The sequence below is a fragment of the Haliotis asinina genome, chromosome 11 (assembly GCF_037392515.1).
Source record: "Haliotis asinina isolate JCU_RB_2024 chromosome 11, JCU_Hal_asi_v2, whole genome shotgun sequence".
Taxonomy (NCBI): Eukaryota; Metazoa; Mollusca; class Gastropoda; order Lepetellida; family Haliotidae; genus Haliotis; species Haliotis asinina.
This window is the reverse complement of record NC_090290.1, coordinates 35091640-35104082: the sequence shown is the minus strand read 5'-3', so window position 1 is coordinate 35104082 and position 12443 is coordinate 35091640.

Sequence of the window (12443 nt, the reverse complement as noted above, 5' to 3'; positions counted from 1 at the left end):
GTCACATCTAATGCACCACACACCTTGTCCAGTCATCTGTCTATATCTTCTTGTTCATTCCCGGGCTAGAATAGGCCTTCAGCAACTCATGCTTGCCATAAATGGTGACTATGCTTGTCGTAACGGGATCGGCGACTAACGGGATCGGGTGGTCAGACTAGCTGACTTGGTTGACATATGTCATCGGTTCCCAATTGCGCAGACAGATGCTAATGTTGTATATCACTGGATTGTCTGACCGCCGCCATATAGGTGGAATATTGCTAAGTGCGACGTAAAACTAAACTCACTCACTCACTCTTCTTGTTCATTGCTGAGTGCAGCGTAAACTAAACTCTCTTTCTCACTTAGGCGATTGTACCTTGCATATACAGTGAAAACTGTCTAAACCGGCACTCATTGGGACTGAAGAAATAATCCGGTTTAGACACACTCTAGATTCTCGAGTGACGGTAAATGTACTAGTCATGGATGAGGCTTAGATTTTATGCCGGTGATGACAACTTGCTGGATTGGACAAATGTTGGTTTTGACAGCTTCCGCTGTAACATGCATCCCGACAGTGACTAACTGGTGTCTCAAATTAACAAATATCTCATGGAGCTGTTGGGTAGCCTAGTGGTTAAAGGGTACGCTCGTCACACCGAGGACCCGGGTTCGATTTTCCACATGGGTACAATGTGTGAAGCTCATATCTGGTGTCTCCCGTCGTGGTATTGCTGGAATGTTGCTAAATGAAGCGCAAAACTATACTCACTCACTCATGGAGTATAGTTCACATGCAAATTTTCGAGGGAGTGACATATCTGTTTACAAAAGATGACACAGTTTGGCGTCAATCTTCTCAACGAATATCTTCATTATGACATGCATCTTGCAAGTCGTTTGCAGTGAATATGGCATCGCATTTACATAGATTGATGTTCATGATATCAATCGCTGGATTGTCAGGTTCCGACTCGATTATTTACATACACACATAGTGCATTGCTGAGAGCAGCACTGAGCAATATAAAACCCCAACAAATTAACATATAAGTATAAGTAATACTACATACAAATGACTTAATAATTCAAGTGGACGATTTCCCAGGATGTTGAGGTGCAACGCAACCCATAAAAGTTTAATTTCCTGGGGAGTTGGGTAGCCGAGTGGTACAAGCGTTTGATCCTAACACCAAAAACCCGTGTTCTATTCCCCACATGAGTACACTGTGTGGTGCCTATTTCTGGTGTCCCCAGTCGGGATATTGCTGCAATATCGGTAAAAGCGTATAATACTGTATTTAGCTATTCAATACAACATCGCTTCCAAGATCTGAGGGCGGTGGGGTAGCCTAGTGGTTAAAGCATTCGCTCATCACGCCGAAGATTAGGGTTCGATTCCCCACATGATTTCATTGTGTGCTGACCATTTCTGGGTCCCCCGCCGTGATATTGCTGGAATATTGCTAAAAGCGCGTAAAATCCTACTCACTCAGTCATTTAGACATCGAACCGTTTTAGCATCGATTCGACAGACGTTTTGTCTATTTTCAAAATCACATTGGCAATTCGCCGTGTCACAATGGTCCTTTGTGACGTCATCTCGTTCCCTATTAACTACTGACACGCAAGCGGTTTCATGCTCGTGAATGTTCGATCAGAACGCATTCAGCAGGTAAATACAACTGTTAAACCAAGAGTTGATCTAACACACAAATCACTCAGCGTATCTGCCCATTAAAATTCCAGAACCCCCTATTGCCCTTCTCATGCAAGTTATTGCACGAAAGGTCAGCATCAGTTAGACAATGTACGATGGCGGTATCTCAGGTCACATGAGCGAGTACGTAATGGCTGTCGGACACGTCACGTCAGATTGCCTGAAATGCGAATGTATGTCGTAAATCACAATTTTCCTTCTGTGGAGCTGGGCCATTATGCGCTGAACACAGCCACTCATTTGTTGTACGTAACAATAGCCGTGAAATGTTTTGTAAGCTGCCTTCTATCCTGACACGAAGACAGCCTGACAAAAACCAGAGCTACGTGTATGACGTCACAGATCATCAGACTCGTACATGTCGTTTTGGAGGAAAATCGTTTTACATCCTGAAAAAATGTCACTACCGTTTAATGTAACAATTTAGACTCTTAGACTTTTTTGCAAAACTGACAAGGAAGGGGTTAAGAATTATAATTCTATATTTTATATTTCTCCTGAAGGTTATGCTGTTTATCTGTTAATTAAGATTATTGATAAGTAACGGGAAGGTTTTTCTCAAAATAATTGGTCCTTAGATACAAATCACTGTACCTTTGGTGGTGCTTGTAAGGTGCGTTACCAGCATCAAAACATGGCGGCAGGTAGATCGTTTGGCAAGTACTTCCCTTGAATTAGCAGTCTTCCACGTGTGTACAATAAAAAATATTTAACACACTGATGCACCTTGATGGTGCAAATACATTCAATGTACTGTAGTTGTTTATGAATGTGTATGCGTTGCAGAATAAGCGTTTTCGAAAATCGCGCGAGGATGTCCGTAACTTAACTTCAAGGGAAGTAATTGCCAAACGATCTACCTACCACCAAGATGAGATGCTGCATCACTCTAAAGTGACAAGTGACATTTAGCGCGCTGTTTGTTCAAATCAGTATTTTATATTGTTACACATTCATGTCTACGTAATGAAATTGAGCCTGTGAAGACTGTAAGAAGAATACATGTTGGTCTCTAGGAACCCTTGCTTGTAGCTAGAGGCGTCTGATGGGATTTTAAAAAAGTGTAAACGTTTCTAAAACGAAATTGGTGACAAATAAAAGAAGTTGTAGGATGGGTTATGTATTGATACATCGCGTTATCCGAGGTATTTGACTGACCGCTAGATCTCTGGGTGGGAGAGCGGATTAGGACACGTGAGAAAGTGTGTCAGAGAGTACAGCATTATTCAGAAAGTGTTTTTTCGATTTCAGTTTTTCATCATTTTCTACACAGCGAAACTAACAACCTCTGATTTAGAACAAAGGTTAGTACAGTTTATTTTACATTTATACGATTTATTTCAAGATCTTTAATTGGAAATGATAACAGTGGTTTATGCACGCTATATCGAATGTATTATTTTTTTTTTTTTTTTTTTTTGCGTGTTTGTTCTTTTCCCTCAGAAATATTCCAGCTTTATGGCGGCGGTCAGAAGATAATCAAGTCTGGAACAGATAATCTAGTGATCAACTGCATGAACATCGATCGCGATACGACTACATGCGTCTACCAAGTGAGCGAGCCTGACTACCCGATCGCCCCATCTGGCAAGCATTGTTTGATGAAGGCCAATGGTTGTGTCAGATGTGTCCCGATTGTCAGATGTATCCCGATTGTCAGATGTATCCCGATTGCCTCTCACCGAAATCGTTCATCCCTAAGCCACTAAATGCTCTTTCTAACTGAGTCTAACAAATACATCCTGGTGGAGAGGCAACAGCAACGGACTGGCTGAAATATTAGAGCCCTGTATGAAATTAACACCATGGCAATACTCCCGAGTCCGTTGAATTCCTAAAACATAATCAGATGAGGTTAAATTCAAAAAGCGCACATTCGTTCAAGATACTTTTTGGACATCTGTCATAGTTTGGTTCAGCTGGGGCGGCGGTGGGGTAGCCTAGTGGTTAAAGCGTTAGCTCGTCACGCCGAAGACCCGGGTTCCATTCCCCCACATGGGTACAATGTGTGAAACCCATTTTCTGGTGTCCCCCGCCGTGATATTGCTGGAATATTGCTAAAAGCGACGTAAAATAAATTCACTCACTCACTAAAATTGGTTCAGATGGTTCCCAAAACTGCCTGGGCATTTGATATTACTACAAGAGAGCGAGTCTATGTTCTGATGTAGTAACGTGACTTTATAACCATTTTGTTCACTTTATATTTATGTTTTAAGGACTTTGAAATATTTATATTATGCTAGTCAAGAACCAACTATTAAGTCTTTGAACCATACAATTCACCAACCAACCGACTGGCGCACCGAGCGACCAACATACAGACTAAGCAACCATGTACCCAACCAAATGAACCAACCAGTCATCAAACCAACCAATCTAACAAAGAAACAGCCAACCAACCAGCCAGCTGCTCAGCTTTCCAACCAATCAACCAACGACCGATTCAGCTGAAAAAATCGCTTTATGTTGGCCTAATGGGGTACTTACGATTGGGCAGATAAGTTGGTTACTTACTCTATGCTGAACCAATTTAGTACTTGTGCTATGGTAGCCCACTGGGTACTTGCTTTATGGTGACTCAGTGGGGTACTTACTATTGGGTAGATAGCTGGATTACTTCCTCAGTGGCGGACATATGGGTACTTGGTATGTGATGGAGTAATGGGTAACCTTATCTATGAGGATGGGTAGAATAAAAGCAGAATTAACTCCTTGGTGGGCCTAGGGAGTACCTAGGATCAAACGGGTACTTGAGCCATGGTAGACATGTACTCTAAAGATCTACTAAGGAGGTCTTTGCGTTTTGGTAAATCAACAGTGTACTTACACAATGGTGGACCAAAAAGAGTACGTGCTGGACATTGGTCAAAAGGTGATACTTCATATTAAACCAAAACGTTCATGCACCCGGAACTGATACGGCATTTAACCGAACTTTCGCCCAACAAAGCAATGCTAAGTCTGTAAATCTTTGCTCTGTTGCAGAGTTCAGATAGTGATATAACAACACGACTACTGATCCGATGTTTTTAAAGATCAATACAATATTCTAAATTTCCTGAATGAACACACATTCGCCATTGAAGGAACCATTTCGCTGTAATTCCTGGCGTTTTTAGATGTTGTTTCAAATCATTGATACAATAATTCATTGTTATGTCATGTTACGTGAAAATATTTCAAAAAGTATAAAAGGACACGTATCAATGTTAGGCTTAAAACGAAAAGTATTCCCAGACATGTCAGTTTTCTTACTGTCAATACATTAAGTACCTTTCTAAAATGAAGCGCACTCTGTTATCCATACATATTATCTGACATTGTACTCAAGAACCAAGGTCAATAAATTTGTGTTTACACTTAGAGCGAAATATATACATACCATTTCATCAGTTTTGTATTCAATAAACAGAACGTAGAAAGGACTTCCCTCATCCTCACATCGGGGATTCATTTAGGTTAGTATTTCTTTAAAATTGAGTATTTTCCTTTAATATACCTTCTTCTCGTTCGTTCCAGTCACTAACCTGTTATTAGAAGACAATCCTAATTACTGGACAATTCCTAAGTTGTGGATTTAAGTTCAGTTTAGCTAATCTTCTGACATCAAAACATATTGTTGTTTCATTGTGTTTACATTAGTCTTTTTACAGACTCTTTGCGCACTTCGAGCAATGTCACGTCATTCTGACTAATACCTTTAGTCAAGTTGCAAACAAGACGTCAAAACAAGCTCAGGTGCGTGGACGCAAACACTCCAATATAAAATGCCACAGAAAGACTAATAATTTGTTGGCTTGTACACACCCACACGTGAGTGTTCGCGCCGCTAGGTGGCGGAATCACGTATTTAGTGACTGGGCTTACAACAACGATCAGCTGTGTCAAGTGACGCCATCCCCCGCAGAATCTGACAGTCTCACTGCTGATTGGTTAGAGGAGGACACAAGCATCTCGGCCATATTATAGCGAGTTCGCCGAGGAACATTTGCTGTGATGTCATTCATGCGATGAACACGCAAGTTTGGGTCTATACACACAGTTTATTACATACTATTTAAGGCCCAATGAATTTTAGATGATATAATCGAGATGGGTAATTTAAATTAGTTAAAAAGTCCTTTCAAGCACTTGTTCGCTTTGTAACTGTTATTGTGACGTCATTCCGTGTTTGTAGTACTTATTAATGATGACAGTCAAAGCCATGGTACGAGTGAAATTCTACCTAGTTCTTTTCAGTGTAACAGAAAACGCCCTCCTGGTTGGTGGTGATATCTTTTTCTGATAGATATTCACCCTTGAAGATCCGAGTTAGAATTCTTCTCCAGTAACCCATGCTTGTCGTAAGAGGCCGATAACAGGATCGGTTGGTCAGGCTCGCTGACCTGGTTGACTCATGTCATCTGTTTCCAATTGCGCAGATCGATGTTTATACTGTTGATCAGTGGACTGTTTGGTCCAGATTGGATTATTTACAAACCGACGCCGTGCACCTGGAATATTGCTGAGTGCGGCGTAATGCTAAACTCGCTCTCTTACTGACAGATATTCAGGGGTCGATTTAGGAATTTTTATGTCTCGTTTCTCCGAAGTTTTCAGTAAAGTAATAAAAACGTTTCTGAACTGAATTGTATGCTGTGCACAATATGTAAACAACAATTGCATATTCACAAAAGAATATGTAGGGCAGTTTTATCTTTCTTATTCTGCATTTATTCAAAAATATACCATCCAAAAATGAAACAAAAAAACAAACAGAAAAGAAACGCATAGATGAGGAATGTTGTATTTAAAAACATGTATTACTCGCCCACAAATAGACTTTAGTGCATGAAATTTTACACCACTTTAGAAGAAGGTAACGTCTTTACAACCACATGGATACTTTTAGATAACGGAGACGTTGAGCGCTATGGTGACGACGTAGCACGACCCCGACCTCGGGTCTCCTGTCTCTCAAACCAATCTGTTTAAGCCTGTTCCATACAGTTTGACCGGATATCCCCCTAAGTCCAAGTATCTTGGCTGCTGTGCTTTCACCTGTGGCACTACGATCACGCAAATTTAGTACACGGATGTACCGATCTTGGGCTGCAGTGGTCAGCCTGTACGGGGACGGTCATTTGTTATACCCGTTTGGTTGCAACAAGCTGCAGGCCATGATATCTTGCTAAGACTAACATTCAGACGCCCGGCAACAGAAGATTGGTAATCTCCAGCATGCATTCTTTCATTGGCGACGTTCCGTGTCTTTGCTGCACAATTTCACTGCACTGGAAGGCGATTTCTGTTGCGTTGTGGCGATGCCTTTCTAATCTTTGTAAGAAATCTCATCAAAATCAACATTTTCATGTCAAATCGATTATTACTTTGCAATTGTGTAAAATCATGTTATCAACACTTTTATTACATATTTTGACGATTGTTTGAAGACAACAGGTAATTCACAGATTTTTAAAAATTCAAATCACCTATGCGTTTCTTTTTGTGGACAGTATATTTAAAAACAGAGTGACTAGATTTAATTAAAAGTGAAAACATCAAAATCTCTTAAGATACAAGCTATTGCCCCGTCACTGTGGGTTCGAATGAAAGTATTTATAACTGTTTCTCGGCACATCAGCAAGGTTTCAATATACTAGTAAACGTCTCAGATCTACATTCTTCCCATAGTCCCCACTCATTCTGACCTCGGTCCGTGAAGATCCGGGTTAAAATTAGGGTCCAGGTCTTCAGCAACCCGTGAGAGGAGATCGGGAGGTCAGACTTCCTGACGTGATTGGCACATGTATCACAACTAGTGAACGAGTGGTTGATAGCAAGATGGTTTGTCCGGTTTGTTGGTTGTTTAATGCCACACTGCTGTGCAGCGGCGGTCTGTAAACAATCGAAGTTGTTGTTTAAGGCCGATGACAATGCTGATGCCGTTGCTGATGCAGTTAGTCTCTTGCGACAAACTATGGTTACTGAAGATCAATTCTGAACAGTTCCGAACACGATTACCTACATCTGAACCTGAAGATCACACATTGTTACCACGTGATCCACAGATGGCCGCATCCGTGACAAGGTTAGGGTCCTGTAAACTTTCGTTCCGAGATGTTCTCGCGTCCCAGGTACAATTATGATATAACAGAAGACGACATATTTGACACATCGTCACTCCTTTCTTCCTTTCATTGTCACGACCCTCCGATACTGAACAGCTAAAGAAACGCCAATTCAGAAAAAATATAACTCTCATAAAATAAGCGTTCATGTTTACGGAACATTCATGATAAAGTGACAAAAAAAAGCAGACTTGCGTTTGTTTTACTGTTCAGTATACAATCACCCGTCAATACATACGGTGTATTCTCTTTATGATTGCACTTTAATTAGCTATAAGCGGATTAGGATTGATAGTCCAGTGCCATATTATCAAATAACATATTTGCGGGCGCAATAAATATAATGTGATAAACTTAACTCTTTACCAGCAAGTGCTAGCATGCTTGCATTTCTACTACAAACTGTAGCCTTAATCCCCACAGTGGTAGGGATTAGTGCGGTCCAATGATTTTTAACCCCCAAACAATCAGAGGACACCCCATACATACGCCGTACATACGTTCACCGATAATGCCATAAAAGGCGAGTCAGCTTGTCGTAAGAGGCGACTAACGGGATGGGGTGGTCAGGCTCGCTGACTTGGTTGACATATGTCATCGGTTCCAATTGCGCAGATCGATGCACATTCTGTTGATCACTGGATTGCCTGGTCCAGTCTAGATTATTTACAGACCGCCGCCACATGGACGGAATATGGTTGAATGCAGTGCAGTGCTGGAATATTGCTGAGTGCGACGTAAAAATAAACTCACTCACTCACTCACTCACTCACTCTCCGATAAATATGCTAGCCACGGACGGGACTGTGATTGTATGTCGGTGTTGACATTTTGCGGACTGGACAGCTGTCGGTTTTGACAGTTTCCATGATTTATGTTTTGTTTGCTTGTTGTTTAAGCAATATTTCAGCTATACATGACGGCGATGAGTAAATGATCGACTTTGTGTCATGATGATTGCCATCAACATATCAGCGATCTGAGATACGACGAGGGATGCAAAAGAGCCTGATCACCGAATCCCCCCAGTCGCCTCTCACAAGCATGGTTAGCTGGCAGTTGTTTGATACTAAGTATTAGTGTGCGAAATAGTTTCTAGATTTTGCTAGACAGTCGGGCAAGCTAGGCCTGAAAGTTTCTAGCCCACAAGATAATTAACTCGAAATTCATTAACCCGAGGTAGAAACTACGCAAATAGGAAAAATACCATCCAAAACAAATGACATTTCAGTACCCAGTCGGGCCAGAGTGACTATAGAGATTTACTTGCACGACTGGTTCGCCACGGGGTAGCGGGCCAGTAGCTATTTTAAACGCTGGTGAACGACTCGGATATTCACGGGGACCACCTGTTTCGACGTATAGTCACACGTGTTATTTCAAGTCAAATACAGAAATATAGCCGTGTAAAACTGACGGTCATCCAACAAGCCATTGACCGTTCTTACGTGTTATCACGAGTTTATCTAGCGCTATCCCAGCAACATCACAACGGAGGACACCAGAAATGAGCTTCACATATTGTATCCATGTGGGGAATCGAACCGGGTCTTCGGCGTGAGGAAGTGAACGCTTAACCACTAGGCTACCCCTATCGCCCGGCAGCAGCAAAAAAGTGGATTTGTAGAAACCATATTCACGCTCACAAACTCACTCAGGCTCGCGTTCACGCACGTACACATTGTTACAAATGTCCTGTATCTCGTTTATACCTTTATCAAAAACGTTCAGCACAATTTCTCGACATATATTTTTTGCGTTCAAAAATACTTCCTGGAAACAGTTGTATCTTTAATAAGAACGATTCCTACAGATTTTATCATCTTCATGATCTATATTGGTAATAGCAATAATAAAAAGTTGCGGTTCTTGCTGTTATGGAGCATTATTGTATACTTTATTGTCAAATGAGAGTGTCTATTGCTTATATAACAGCCCTTGTGTAGCAAAAGAGTTCGCTTGTTACGCTACAAATCTGATCCCGATTATTAAACGTGTTTTGTCACTATTTACACACACATAAATGTTTTAATTTACAAGGTGTCGAACTTTTCACATGCAAGCACGGTTTAAAACTGAGATACCAATTTATACTTTATGGAACGTCTGAATGCCTTATTGAGCACTATGGGCGCTGTGGTAGCCCAGTGGTTAAAGCATTCGCTCATCACACTGAAGGCTCGTGTTCGATTCTCCACATATGTACAATGTATAAAGCCCCTTTCTGATGTGTCCCGTCGTTATATTGCAGGAACGTTGGTACAGTCGGTAAAGCAGCAGCAAAAAAGTGGATTTGTAGAAACCATATTCACGCTCACAAACTCACTCAGGCTCGCGTTCACGCACGTACACATTGTTACAAATGTCCTGTATCTCGTTTATACCTTTATCAAAAACGTTCAGCACAATTTCTCGACATATATTTTTTGCGTTCAAAAATACTTCCTGGAAACAGTTGTATCTTTAATAAGAACGATTCCTACAGATTTTATCATCTTCATGATCTATATTGGTAATAGCAATAATAAAAAGTTGCGGTTCTTGCTGTTATGGAGCATTATTGTATACTTTATTGTCAAATGAGAGTGTCTATTGCTTATATAACAGCCCTTGTGTAGCAAAAGAGTTCGCTTGTTACGCTACAAATCTGATCCCGATTATTAAACGTGTTTTGTCACTATTTACACACACATAAATGTTTTAATTTACAAGGTGTCGAACTTTTCACATGCAAGCACGGTTTAAAACTGAGATACCAATTTATACTTTATGGAACGTCTGAATGCCTTATTGAGCACTATGGGCGCTGTGGTAGCCCAGTGGTTAAAGCATTCGCTCATCACACTGAAGGCTCGTGTTCGATTCTCCACATATGTACAATGTATAAAGCCCCTTTCTGATGTGTCCCGTCGTTATATTGCAGGAACGTTGGTACAGTCGGTAAAAGCGGCGCAAAACAAGCCTCACTCACTCGCTCACTGTTTAGCATCATTCTAAACGAGGAAAATTCTGTTTCTTCACGAACGGCGTGGTAGCCTAGTGGTTAAGGCGTTCGCTCGTCATGCCAAAGACTCGCGTTCCGTTCCCCCCATGAGCACAATATGTGAAAACTATTTCTGGTGTCCCCCACCCGCCTTGATATTACTGAAATATTGTTAAAAGCAGCGTAAAACGTGACTCACTCACTTAATTTTTACATGCTATTAAAACATTTCTGTTCTTCTAACATATTCATGGATTCTAAAAAACCAGCGCATCCCTCCGGACAAGGGACATAATTCTCATGACACTGCCCACCTGCAAAACATGCTGTGTGGTGTCATATGTTCGTAGACCCTATGAATGGAGCGTTTCACGTTCATTCACGACGAAAGATCGATACTCGCTGCAACCAGCACGGCAGCGGCGGTGGTGGAGGCGGCGAACGCGGATGAAGGCAGGGGTTGCTATATTTAGACTCTGCGGTGAGAATAGAAATGTCATTGCACTCTCTGCATGATCGGATTGATCGCTCTTCGGTTAGGGTCAGAAAACAGCAACAGATAAACGACAGTCAGGTCCATGTTGATGAGCCATGGAGCCCCAACTCGGTATATCAGTTGGTTGCTTTGGCATGTAAAGCCAGTGTGTTGAGTATGGTCTAGAATAGCCGTATACTTAACTAGCTGACCGGGCTGAGAACGCAAAGAGTCAATGAGTTTACCCAATAACGATCTTCACTTTTCATCTAGTCCGCAATGTAGTGTAGTGGGTGAAGCGTCCTACCGGCGAACAGAAGGTTTGTCATCATCCTGCTTTGCATTAACGGGATACACCTTGACGTTACTTAAGCTATGAAACTGTTTCGTGTATGGAGTAAAAAAGAATTTCATCTCTTACACTCAATTGAGTCTTCCTGCAAGCTTCTTGAACCTCTTTCTTTCGGCACAATTCTAGCAGCATGTCTGGATGAGCATGATCCTATTTCAGGCTTCTTGTCTTCAAGCGCCTTTTTGATGAACCAAATGTATTACAGAATTATCTTTGCCCATGTCACGAACCTAATCTTACTGCAGGCTTCTTGTAGTTCTTCCTCTGAACTACGTCTTTTTGTTATGTAGCTCTCTTCAGCTGAACGACACCATACTGTGAGCTTTTTGTAACCCTTTCTGGATGAACCCAGTTTTACTCCAGGATTCGCGTAGCCCTTCTTCCTGAACCCGATCGTACTGCAGGATTTCTGTAGCTCCTAAATGGTCAACCAAACTTTTATTTCAGGATTCGTATAACCCTTCTTCCTGTGTCCGACCTTATAGCAGGATTCTTGTAGCCCCTCACTCAGTGAACCCAATTTTATTCCAGGATTAGCATAGTCCTTCTTCCTGTATCCCATCTTACTGATTCTTGTGCCCCTTTCTTGTTGAGTCCAGATTTACTTCAGGATTTTTCTAGCCCCTTCATGACGAATCCAGTCTTCCTGCATTAATCTTGCAGTCCGCCATGACCGCAATCTCACTGCAGAATTCATGTAGACCATTCTTACTGAGACAAATCTCTTATTTCAGGATTCTTGTAGCGTCTTGTTGAGGAACCAAAAAATTATTGTAGAATTCGCCTTGCCCTCCTTGCTGAACGCAATCGCATTA